The 13,538-nt window shown below is 52.0% G+C and overlaps 1 long non-coding RNA gene across 1 annotated transcript; it reads right to left on the bottom strand.

Moving 5' to 3' along the window:
- Positions 1-5,807: 5,807 nt before the first annotated feature.
- On the bottom strand, positions 5,808-11,883 carry LOC146009000 (uncharacterized). Its single transcript, XR_014444600.1, has 4 exons — positions 11,835-11,883; positions 10,411-10,513; positions 8,789-8,894; positions 5,808-7,602 (listed from the first exon to the last, which is right to left on the bottom strand). It is a non-coding gene; the product is annotated as an uncharacterized LOC146009000 (long non-coding RNA).
- Positions 11,884-13,538: the final 1,655 nt, after the last annotated feature.

The raw sequence follows: 13,538 nt of genomic DNA, 5'->3' as shown, positions 1-13,538 counted from the left end.
CAGCACTTCTTTAAACTTTTAATATGGATAACAGTGCTGTGCAGTGTTGACACCATTAAATCTCTGCAATATGTGGCAGTCACAGCCATGTTCTCTGTATTATATAAGGGTCGTTCAGGGTCTCTTCATTATCTGTCGCCAAATGTACTCTGCATTATTAGGAAGTTATCATAATATTTTCTGCATTATGTGGCAGTCTAGGTAAATCAGTCTGTATTAAAGGGATACGGTCGTTAGGTCTACAGCAACTAGGTCGACAAGCATTGGGTCAACACCACTAGGTCAACAGGCAACAAGGTCGACATGGGGTTTTCACGGGGTTTTTTTTTAACCAACGTGTGCCGACAGGGAGTACTTCATGCCCTAACATCCACTAGGGCATGGTGGGAGAATAAAATAGTGTGCCCAGCGTAACGAGGCACCGTGCCCGAAGCATGGCGAGCGATGTGAGGGGATGCGATGAACTTCAAACTGTGTCCATGTCGACTGTGTTGACATTCGAGTAAAAAAACAGTAAAAAACCATGTCGACCTTTTGACTGTTGCCATTGGTTACTGTGTGTGTGGAACAATCGCACAAGACAACAATGTTCGGTTATGTATGAACAATAGGCCCCCTTGTTTTAACCACAATATGCTAATGCTAGCTCTCTGTTAGGGGTGTGCTACCACAGACAAAATTTGGAAGTATGCAGAGAGGAGAGGAAAAAGTCTGTCTAGGTGTGGTGCACCAGATACAATTGACACCAATAAAATGTAACTTTTACTTCTATACAGAATTAAAACTGCGAAACATGCAACGCATAACATAAAACAGACAAGTGAATAAAGTGCGTGTTTAAAAAGCACGTGTGGGGACTCCATGTGTCCTTTATTTTATCCTTTTTTAGGGATGCTTGGCTTGTAGTTTAGAGGTTCTGAATTCTGTCGTTTATAATTATCTCATGTGTAAATGACACTGTATCTTGTACTACAATTAAACGTAAATTGATACCTTGTATAGTTTATTATATGTCATTTAGTATGCTGGTGCTTTACATCAGATTTGTTGGAACCGTGGAATTAGATTGTTAGTTATTTGTGGCTTTAATTAATACATGCATGTGGCATGTGATTAATTGTAGTTCAAATGTGTCACTGTCCATTGGCTAATATCAGCTCAGAAGACCGCAGCTCATTCCCTCTCAGTGGTACAAAAATCTTGCTGGGGGAAAGAGCCTTAGTGGGGACTAGTGTGCGGTGTAGCAGATCTCGTCAGTGTGAGTTGTCGGCACAGATAGCCGCAATTCAATCTCCTGTCAGCGGCATTAACAGTCTCGCTGAAGGATGTATAATTATAAGGGGGAGCAAGAACGTATTGACTAATAAGAGTCCTTACAAGGACTGATATGCAATATACTTGATCTACCCGCCGGTTGGGGTGGGTAGTGCGGACTGAAAAGGCCGTGGCTCACCTCCTCGTCCATGAGTATGGTACAGTGCCGTGTGTTAATACACTACGGATATTTACATACAGATAAGTACAGTTGACATAGACATTAGAGTCCTTAAAAGGACTTATATATATATATATATATACAAGCCACCGCAGTGTGTATGTTTATACGGAGCAGCAAATGGACATCCCCACACGGCTGGGAAGCCGACCTGCGTTTCGCAGGGTTAGCTTTTTCAGGGCTGTCGACCTTGCCCATGTCAACCTAGCGGCGCAAAGTATTAAACATACAGTACCTAGTATGTTAGCAGATAGGTCGCCGCAGAGAGAGGGCGACTGGGAAGGCTGCCAGAGATAAAGATGGCGACGGCCGGTGGTCCTTGAGGAGCTACTGCCCATGCCCAAATGCAGCAGCTCCTCCTCCTCCCATGGGACTTTACGCCGCAGCGCTGAGCAAGTTTGACACTGACTGAAGTCAGCCAGCAGCCAACCACTCTTCTTCACCTCACGTCTCCTGCACCCAACTCCTGCCCCTCCCGGGCAACCCATCAGCATTGATGTCAAGATGAATGCAGCATGTTATCAGAAAATACTGGAGGAAAATTTGCACTCGTCAGCCCGGAAGCTGAGCATGAGACGTACTTGGACGTTCCAACATGACAATGATCCAAAACACAAGGCCAAGTTGACCTGTCATTGGCTACAGCAGAATAAAGTGAAGGTTCTGGAGTGGCCATCTCAGTGTCCTGACCTCAATATCACTGAGCCACTCTGGGGAGATCTCAAACGTGCAGTTCATGCAAGACAGCCCAAGAATTTACAGGAACTGGAGGCTTTTTGCCAAGAAGAATGGGCAGCTTTACCTTCTGAGAAAAAAAAAAAAGAGCCTCATCCACAACTACCACAAAAGACTTCAAGCTGTCATTGATGTTAAAGGGGTTAATACACGGTATTAAGAACTGAGGTATGTAAACTTTTGACCAGGGTCATTTGGGTACTGTTGTCATTATGATTGATTTTAAAAGAGTAAACACAGTTGTTTGACAATAAATGGCTTCACCCAACCACTAACCATGAGTGAAAGAAAAGTGTGTGAGCTATCATTCATATTCTCTGACAAATGACCAGAAAATCACAAATTCTGCTAGGGTATGTAAACTTATGAGCACAACTGTATATACACACAATAATATTAACATAAAAAAATGGAAATTTACATACATTTTCATTGATATTTCAAGAAGCAAAATATCCCAAACATACTGTACTGTACGCTATACAACTTAAATCACATTACATAAAATGGCTTAATTATGACTACTGTAACAATTGGCTCTTAGTCAGAGAGCACATGATTGCCCAAGGGAAGCTTTCAAAGTAGTATAGTATTGCTGGTGTTAGCTAATAAACCAGATCAATCACCTTGCAGTGATAGTTATCTGGCAGCCTAAAGGCACTGTATTTCAAGCGGCATTCAACCACTTGGTGGTTAACACCAAATATTTGGAAATGTAAGTAGTACAGGAAGGATCACATGTACTTACATGTAAAAAAACAAAAGTCTGAATCATAAAAAGGACAATTACAAATACAATGGGAAGTGACTTCTGGCTAAATACCTAATGCCATTGATATGTGTCATTTTTTAGAATCTGTATTTTTACTACAAACCTTAGAAAAAGCTCGACACTTACCAACGATTCACAAAGCCACTTAATCGCTTAGGTGCTGTGATTTGAGAAGTGTGAATATTTCTGGAATTGTTCAGGCACTAATATAAATAATTCTAGCAAATGTAAAAACACAGAGTAAATGGGCATGAAATAGCAACAGCTCCTGTATTTGTCTGTGGGAACACAAAACATTTTCCACACCTAGAAAAAATGAAAGGATAAAAATAAGGCTTTGTGCTCATATAAATATGACCAGTCTGACATGGCAGAAAAATACAAGATACATACAGTATATCAGTATAATAAGAAATTAACTTATTTATTCTAAATACACATATATAAAGTAGCTATGCCAATGAGTGCAAATGTGTTAAAGCTACTAACTACAAGGTTACTCCAATCCAAATGAAAGACGCGGTGCTTATGTGTATGTAACGCTAATCTGGTTTGCATTCCTCCTAACATTATGGATTCCTCCCTGTGTGTGTCCGAAAGGCCTCATAATGGGGCACATCCAAAAGGGGCATGGCCTTAGCAATTGGTGCAATCTCAAACCACGCCTCCCATTTCTTGTCACTACGGGGGCATGCCCCCAGTCCCTCTCTCTCTCTGGTGAATAGATGCTGTGCGCATGCAGGCCCCTTTTTTCTTTAACCTCATGAAACAACCACTTTTTTAGATTTCACTTGTAAGCTTGTGAGCAGGGCACTCCTACCTCTATGTCGGTTTGTTACTACCCAGTTTGATGTGTCATTGTTTCTTATTGTAAATCACAGTGGAATTTGCTGTGCTATGTAAGAAACTGTAAATAAATAAATAAATACATTTCACAACATTTGTCAAATCAATGTGTATAGATAATCGATAAGATTTTTACCACTGTAATAACATATCATAATTTTGTTGTGTTGTAAACCAGATAAATAGATATCAGTAGAGGTAATCGGGAAAAATTAATAAATGGCTGGATTTAAAGCTGTTTTGTAGTGATTCCGCCAGGTAATTTTATTTGAAATGGGTGAAAATGGGTCTACACTGAAATGTTGGCTTTCTTAAGGTGGTCTTGTCTTCTTTTCAAATCCTTGAGTGCCACCATTAATCAATTAAACTAATATATATATATATATATATATATATATATATATATATATATATATATATTCCATAGACAAAAAACCTTACGGTTTCACATGTCCCATTAAGGCTTCTTACACATGATCTGGCATTTCTGAAACCTGTTGTAACTCTTCCACTCAAACGCCAAAAAGCAATGAAATTACGATCATTAAGGCTGACGCCTTAATGGACGTGTTCCTTGCGCAATACAGATATGGTACGCCATCACAGCCTGTGGGTAAGTGCAGATTCAGCACTCTCACAGAGTGAGATTGCTGTCACTCACACAATGGTGGAGCTGCTAATTCACAGATTTGTGTGCTCATTGGAATACACACATGCAGTCTATGCAACTGAAGGTCTGAGCAAAAGAGAGCTGAGCGGATGGGGTAAAAGTGGTGTTGATTGGGGGAGGAGACAGTGTGGTGCAGATGAGGAGGAATAGAAATGCGTAGATTGTGGAAAGGCTAAGCAGCACTGATGGGAGACTAACAAATGCGGATGGGTGGAAAACCATGGCACAGATTGGGGGAGGTAAGACAGAGTGATGCGATTGGGTGGGAAACAGTGAAGCAGTTGGAGAAAAGACGGAGTGGACCAGATAGGAGAGAGAGAGCAGTACAGATGTAAGGAAACTGTGGCATGGATGAGAAGGGCAGAGCAGCATGGATGGAGGGGGGGACAGAGTATCACTAATAGATGGGGATGCATTGGCACAGATAGAAAGAAACAGAGTGGCATCGGTGTGGAAAAACAGGGCAGCGCAGATGGGAAAAGACACATTGGTGCGGATGAGGGAATACACACAGCAGTAGGGATTGGGGAAGACATAGCAGCCTGAAGGCGTATAGGAGAAGAAAGTGTAGATGCATAGTAGTTGGGAGTATTATAGTTTTTGCAATTATGAAAGATGTTTCTGGTAACTGCATGTGAATACTAAATGAAATGGATATATGTAGTGAGTGTGAAAGATGTTGGACCCTCAGTGGGATAGTTCTAGTTATAATGTTTATTCTAGCACCTGCCATCTTTGAAAACCCATGCAGTTCCTCTACCCTGTCTGGGGTGTTGCTGTCTGCTGTAGTGTTTCTAGCACAGGTCTGGTTTGCTGTGCTGATATACAGACCACACTGTGCTAGAAACACTACAGCAGACAGCAACATCCCAGACAGGGTAGAGGAACTGCATGGCTTTTCAAAGATGGCGGGTGCTAGAATGAACACTATAGTAACTCAGAGGTATAGACAGTTTTAGATGATTGCAGGTACTTATTAGGATGAGTGCGCCACATAACTGCTCAGACCTTCAGTTGCATAGACTGCATGTGTGTATTCCAATGAGCACACAAATCTGTGAATTAGCAGCTCCACCATTGTGTGAGTGACAGCAATCTCACTCTGTGAGAGTGCTGAATCTGCACTTACCCACAGGCTGTGATGGTGTACCATATCTGTATTGCGCAAGGAACACGTCCATTAAGGCGTCAGCCTTAATGATCGTAATTTCATTGCTTTTTGGCGTTTGAGTGGAAGAGTTACAACAGGTTTCAGAAATGCCAGATCATGTGTAAGAAGCCTTAATGGGACATGTGAAACCGTAAGGTTTTTTGTCTATGGAATTTCATAGCTTTTTTTCAATTTATTTTTTTAAATTCAGAAATCTAAAATTTCCCTGTAAGAACATTGGATTTATTTAAATGTTTAACAATAACACACCCCTGGCAACGAGCATTACCCCTGGATACAAGTATTACAAACCCCTGGCAATGAGTATGACACCTGTCCAAGAGCATGAAACCCCTGGCAATGAACATGACACCCAGTGTGTAAAAGCTTTACTGTAGGGCAGAGTGTATCACGGGCATTGCAGTGTGGGGCATATGGTGCAGGGGACATTACTGTATGCGGCTTAATATGGTGAAAATGTTTTTGGTACTTGTTTAGTTTCATGGCGGGAGATATTGCATGAGATATTGCATGAGATATTGCATCCTATTTGATGCGATTTCTGACCTGTTCATTACTCCACTATCCACTAAGCATGGAGTTGATTTTATATAGTGTGGCGAGCACAGCAAGCGCCAAAGCCCGAAGCGTGGCGAGTGTAGCGAGCCCTGCTAGGGGACGCTGATTACTTTACATGTATTCCGCGTCCCCTTGCAGCAATCGCTGTGCTCGCAATACACGTAAAGTAATCCGCGTCCCCTCGCAGGCTGCAGTGTGTACAATTTTTTTTTTTAAGATATATAAATAAAAAAAATGGCGTGGGGTCCCCCCACAGCCGTAACCAGCACGAGACTCAAAGAGTCAGGGCTGGTTCTAAAAAAAATCGGAACAATTTGCACAGAGCTCCGCTGTATTTTTTAAAACCAGCCCCAGGCTCCAGGGCCAGGTCAGGTTCCCAAAATACGGGGGACAAAATGAATAGGGGTCCCCTGTATTTTAAGAACAAGCCCCAGGCCCAACCAGCCAGTAGGGTAATGCCACAGCCAGGGGGAGACTTTTTATACAAGTCCCCCCGGCCAAAGCATTCATCCCTCTGACCGGTCAGCCTGGCCAGGGGTCCTGGGGAAGTGGGGACCCCCCCAATAAAGGGGTCCCCCCCTCCAGGACATACCTGGCCAGGCTGAAGCCTGGTGCTGTCCCCGGTACCCCTGGGCTGTGGGTACCGGGCTGATAAAGTGTAAAGAAATAGACTAAACCATTGGGTTTTGCTGTGGAACTATGAGTCCCTGCAAGCCTGGACTGCATACTGGGACTTGGAGAACCACAAGTCCGAGCATGCGGCCCATTAATGGGCTTGCTGGAACTCTTAGTTCCACAACAAAACCAATAGTTAAATAAAAGCACACTGACACATAAGAAAAATAAAATTTTAATACACATGGAGCCCATTCATACTGATACTTACCTATCTTGAGCCCGTAGGTAGCCCTCGGTCCTGGTCCGGTGTCCTGTGGTCCTGGTCCGGCATCCTGGCTGATATTTTTGTAAAAGATAGACAAAACCATTGGGTTCTGCTGTGGAACTATGAGTCCCAGCAAGAATGCACTGCATACTGGGACTTGGAGAACCACAAGTCCCAGCATGCGGCCCATTAATGGGCTTGCTGGAACTCTTAGCTCTTAGTTCCACAACAAAACCAATAGTTAAATAAAAGCACACTGACACATAAGAAAAATAAAACTTTAATACACATGGAGCCCATACATACTGATACTTACCTATCTTGAGCATGTAGGTAGCCCTCGGTCCTGGTCCGGTATCCTGGGGTCCTGGTCTGAAGCAATCCATAGGGGACCTGTGGAAGGAAATTATACTCACGGGTCTAAACCGGTGTACATTTGGTCCTCTTCTTTCCTGCAGTAGTCATGGGGAACCTGGCAAAAGAAAAACAAAAATGGGTACTTGTGCATTTTGGCGGCGCCCGATTTCAGCATCGTGCGATGAACGCATCGCATGCCATGTACCCGATGGCATGCAATGCGATTTTGACCCCCTATGCGATGAAAAATCGTATAAGCACCCTAATGGGTGCTTACAATGTTAAATGCACCCCCACGCCACCCCCCCCCCCACCACTATAAACGTGAACACACGGGGGCACTGGGGGGAGACAGAGCACACACGGGGGTACTGGGGGGACAGCACGCACACGGGGGCACTGGGGGGGATCAAAGCACACACTGGGCACTGGGGGGGCAGCGTACACAAGGGGACACTGGGTACACACGGGGACAGTGGGGTGGGGGACATGGTACACACAGGGACAGTGGGGTGGGGGACATGGTACACACAGGGACAGTGGGGTGGGGGACAGGGTACACACAGGGACAGTGGGGTGGGGGAAAGGGTACACACAGGGACAGTGGAGTGGGGAACAGGGTACACACAGGGACAGTGGGGTGGGGGACAGGGTACACACAGGGACAGTGGGGTGGGGGACGGTACACACAGGGACAGTGGGGTGGGGGAAGCACGTACATGGGGGCACTGGGGGGTGCAGCGCACGCACAGGGCACTGGGGGGGGGGCAGCGTACACACGGGGGCACTGGGTACACACAGGGACAATGGGGTGGGGGACAGGGTACACGCAGGGACAGTGGGGTGGGGGACAGGGTACACACAGGGACAGTGGAGTGGGGAACAGGGTACACACAGGGACAGTGGGGTGGGGGACAGGGTACACACAGGGACAGTGGGGTGGGGGACGGTACACACAGGGACAGTGGGGTGGGGGACAGGGTACACACAGGCACTGGGGGGGACAGAGCACACACGTGGGCACTGTGGGGGGAACAGAGCACACATGGGGTACTGGGGGGGGGGAAAGCACGCACATGGGGGCACTGGGGGGTGCAGCGCATGCACCGGGCACTGGGGGGGCAGCGTACACATGGGTCACTGGGGGGGCAGCCTACACACTGGGGCACTGGGTACACACAGGGACAATGGGGTGGGGGACAGGGTACACGCAGGGACAGTGGGGTGGGGGACAGGGTACACACATGGACAGTGGGGTGGGGGACAGGGTACATGCAGGGACAGTGGAGGGATGGATTTACCTGGGTGCAGCTGCTCCTCTGATGGCCCCTGTGGCTTCTTTCTGCCTTCCCGGTGGCAGAGGAAACTGAAGGAAGTGCCTGAATCTGGTCCGCAGGCTGTCAGCGTCTGGGCAGGAAATATAATAATATATTAAAGGGCACAGCGTACACACGAAGGGGGGGGGCACAGCGTACACACGGAGGAAGGAGGCACAGCGTACACACGGAGGGGGGAGGCACAGCGTACACACGGGGGGAGGCACAGCGTACACACGGAGGGGGTGCACAGCGTACACACGGAGGGGGTGCACAGCGTACACGGAGGGGGGAGGCACAGCGTACACACGGAGGGGGTGCACAGCGTACACACGGAGGGGGGCACAGCGTACACACGGAGGGGGGCACAGCGTACACACGGAGGGGGGCACAGCGTACACACGGAGGGGGGCACAGCGTACACACAGGGGCACTGGGGGGGGGAAACAGTGTAAACATGGTGGCACTGGGGGGGTGCAGCGTACACACGGGGGCACTGCGGGGGTACAGCAAACACGGTGGCACTGGGGGGGTACAGGGCACACGGGGGGCACTGGGTGGGAGAGCGTACACACGTAGGCACTTTACACACGGGGGCACTGGGGGGGACAGCGTACACAATGGGGGCACTGTGGAGGGCAGCGCACTGCGGGGGACAGAGCACACACGGGGGCACTGGGGGAGACAGCGTACACAACGGGGGCACTGGGGAGGGCAGCGCACTGCGGGGGGACAGAGCACACACGGGGGCACTGGGGGAGACAGAACACACACGGGGGCACTGGGGGGGACAGAACACACACGGGGGCACAGAACACACACGGGGGCACTGGGGGGGACAGAACACACACGGGGCACTGGGGGGGACAGAACACACACGGGGGCACTGGGGGGGTGCAGCGCACACACAGGGCACTGGGGGGGCAGCGTACACACGGGGGCACTGGGTACACACGGGGACAGTAAGGTGGGGGACAGGGTACACACAGGGACAGTGGGGTGGGGGACAGGGTACACGCAGGGACAGTGGGGTGGGGGATAGGGTACACACAGGCACTGGGGGGGCAGAGCACACACGGGGGCACTGGGGGGGACAGCGTACACACTGGGGGGGACAGCGTACACACTGGGGGGGAACAGCATACACAAATGGTGGCACTGGGGGGGGACACACACGGGGGCACTGGGGGGGACAGCGGACACACGGGGGATCTGGGGGGGCAGCATACACACGGGGGCACTGAGGTGGGACAGCGTACACACAGGGGCACTGGGGTGGGACAGCGTACACACAGGGGCACTGGGGGGGCAGTGTACACACAGGGGCACTGGGGGGGCAGCGTACACATGGGGCACTGCGGGGGGGCAGCGTACACACGGGGGCACTTGGGGGACAGCGTACACACGGGGACACTGGGTACACACTGGGACATTGGGGGGGGCAGGGTACACACAGGGACAGTGGGGTGGGGGACAGAGTACATGCAGGGACAGTGGGGTGAGGGACAGGGTACACGCAGGGACAGTGGGGTGGGGGACAGGGTACACGCAGGGACAGTGAGGTGGGGGACAGGGTACACGCAGGGACAGTGGGGGGACGGATTTACCTGGGTGCAGCTGCTCCTCTGATGGCTTCTTTCTGCCTTCCCGATGGCGGAGGCAACTCAAGGAAGCGCCTCAGTCCCGGTGGTACCATGGGGTGGTCAGCGTCTGGGCAGGAAATATAATAATAATAGTAATATTAAAGGGCACAGCGTACATACAGAGGGGGGCACAGCGTACACATGGATGGGGGCACAGTATATACACGGGGGGCATAGCATACACACGGGGGCACTGGGGGTGGGACCGCATATTCACGGGGGCACTGGGGGGGGAAACAACATACACACAGGGGCACTGCAAGGGTACAGCACACACACAAGGGGCACTGGGGGTACAGCGCACACACAGGGGGAACTGGGGGCGAGAGCGTACACACAGGGGCACTGGGGGGTGGACAGCGTACACACGCAGGCACTGTACACACGGAAGCACTGGGTGGGCAGCGTACACACGGGGCACTAGGGGGACAGTGCACACACGGGGGCACTGGGGGGGCAGCACAACACATGGGGGCACTAGGGGGGACAGCGTACACACGGGGGCACTAGGGGGGAACAGCATACACACAGGGGCACTGGGGGGGGCAGAGCACACACGGGTGCACTGCGGGGGGGGGGGGGGCAGCATACACATGGGGGCACTGGGGGAGGAACAGTGTACACACGGGTGCGCTGGGGGGGTGGAGAGCGTACACAAGGGGGGGACAGCACACACGCGGGGGCACTTGGGGGGACAGCGCACACACAGGGGCACTTGGGGGGACAGCGCACACACGGGGGCACTGGGGGGGACAGCGCACACACTGGGCACTGGGGGGAATAGCGCACATACGGGGTCACTGGGGGGGACAGCGCACACACGGGGCACTGGGGGGGACAGCACACACACGGGGCACTGGGGGGGACAGCACACACACGGGGCACTGGGGGGGACAGCACACACACAGGGGCACTGCGGGGGGGCAGCACACACACACAGGGGGCACTGGGGGGCAGCACACACGGGGGCACTGGGGGTGGCAGCACACACGGGGGCACTGGGGGTGGCAGCACACACGGGGGCACTGGGGGTGGCAGCACGCACACGGGGGCACTGGGGGTGGCAGCACGCACACGGGGGCACTGGGGGTGGCAGCACGCACATGGGGGCACTGGGGGGGAGTGCACACACTGGGGCATGGGGGGTGGACAGCGTACACATAGGGCACTGGGGGGGACAGCATACACACAGGGGCACTGGGGAGGGGGACAGCATACACACAGGGCAACTGGGGGGAGCAGCGTACACACGGGGGCACTGGGGGGGGCAGCGTACACACGGGGGCACTGGGCACACACGGGGACAGTGGGGTGGGGGACAGGGTACGCACAAAGACAGTGGGGTGGGGGATAGGGTACATACAGGGACAGTGGGGGGACAGATTTACCTGGGTGCAGCTACTCCTCTGATGGCCCAGGTGGCTTCTTTCTGCCTTCTCGATGGCGGAGGCAACTCAAGGAAGCGCCTGAATCTTGTCCGCAGGCTGTGGAAGCGCCTCATTCCCGGTGCTGTGGTCAGCATCTGTGCAGGAAATAAAATAATAATATTAAAGGGCTCAGCATATACACAGATGGGGGCACAGCATACACACGTAGGGGGGGCACAGCGTACACACGGAGGGGGGGGCACAGCGTACACACGGAGGGGGGAGCACAGCGTACACACGGAGGGGGGCACAACGTACACACGGAGGGGGGGGCACAGCGTACACACGGAGGGGGGGGCACAGCGTACACACGGAGGGGGGGGCACAGCGTACGCACGGAGGGGGGGCACAGCGTACACACGGAGGGGGGGCACAGCGTACACACGGAGGGGGGGCACAGCGTACACACGGAGGGGAGGCACAGCGTACACACGGAGGGGGGCACAGCGTACACACGGAGGGGGGGCACAGCGTACACACGGAGGGGGGGCACAGCGTACACACGGAGGGGGGGGCACAGCGTACATACGGAGGGGGGGGCACAGCATACACACGAAGGGGGGGGCACAGCATACACATGAAGGGGGGGGGCACAGCATACACACGGAGGGGGGGGGCACAGCGCACACACGGAGGGAGTACTGGTATGGGCGGGCACAGCATTGGGATAAGGCTGGCACTGGGAGAGGCAGCTTTTGGGACAGTATTGGCAGACTCACCCTAGGCTGGCTGACAGTATGGGCACAGCACTGGGGTGGAAGCTAGCAGTAGGGGCAGAGTAAGGTTACTAGGCTGGCATTGGCAGAGGGGAGGGGGCACAGTGTGGGCACATAAATAGGAGAGGCAGCCCAGCACAGGGAGGGGGATGCCCTGCATGTAACGCTGGGTTAAAGGAGGTGGCTGACACACGGGGACAGAGGGTGACAGCTGCCCCTCCCCGCATAGCCCGCAGCCTGCCGGGGACAGCCGGCTGCTGCAACGGGATATTATAGACGGAGCTGGAGTCTTCAGAATGGGGGTCGGGCTAGGAGCCAGCAACCCGGCGTCTACTCACCAATTTGCGCCCTGCGCCCGCTCCGGAGCCCGCGCCGCGGCCGGGCTTTCAAATCTAGGCCGCGGCTTCCGGCTACTTTGTAGGCCGCAATCTCCAGATGGCTGCGAGCGGTCGCCCCGACTCCGCTGCCCCACGCCGGCCATATCCCCCGCTTCAGGGGATCAAGAGGGGTCCCACCAGCCAAGTCCTGCCCGCAATTACTGTCCAGGGAGCAGGTATGTGCTCATCACAGCGGGTGCTCGGAGGTCGCATCTCCGTCGGCCATCTTGGTGCACCCGAGTGAAGCCACTCTGTGTACTCCCCCAGGTGATGTCTTCTGCGCATGCGCAACAAGTTGGCGCTCCTATCTTTATAATGGGGGACGTTTCACTAAATTTAATAAAAACTGAACCTATCTGAAAATCCTCAACCCCAAAAGGCACTCCACTGGGACAATATCTACCTAATAAAACAAACCCCAAGTCTCAATTGTTCCTCTACCCCGAGTTATGCCTTCCCAAAAAAACCCTCATAGACTAACATGGGTGACAAAGTGTCATTTCTGAAGTGTCAGAAAAAAACTGGCAGTTGGAAGTTTAGATCGCTCCCAATTGGTCATTTTTTAATATTTC

Source organism: Crinia signifera, chromosome 6 (assembly GCF_055691185.1).
Source record: "Crinia signifera chromosome 6, ASM5569118v1, whole genome shotgun sequence".
NCBI lineage: Eukaryota > Metazoa > Chordata > Amphibia > Anura > Myobatrachidae > Crinia > Crinia signifera.
This window is presented reverse-complemented; position numbering and strand designations above follow the sequence as displayed.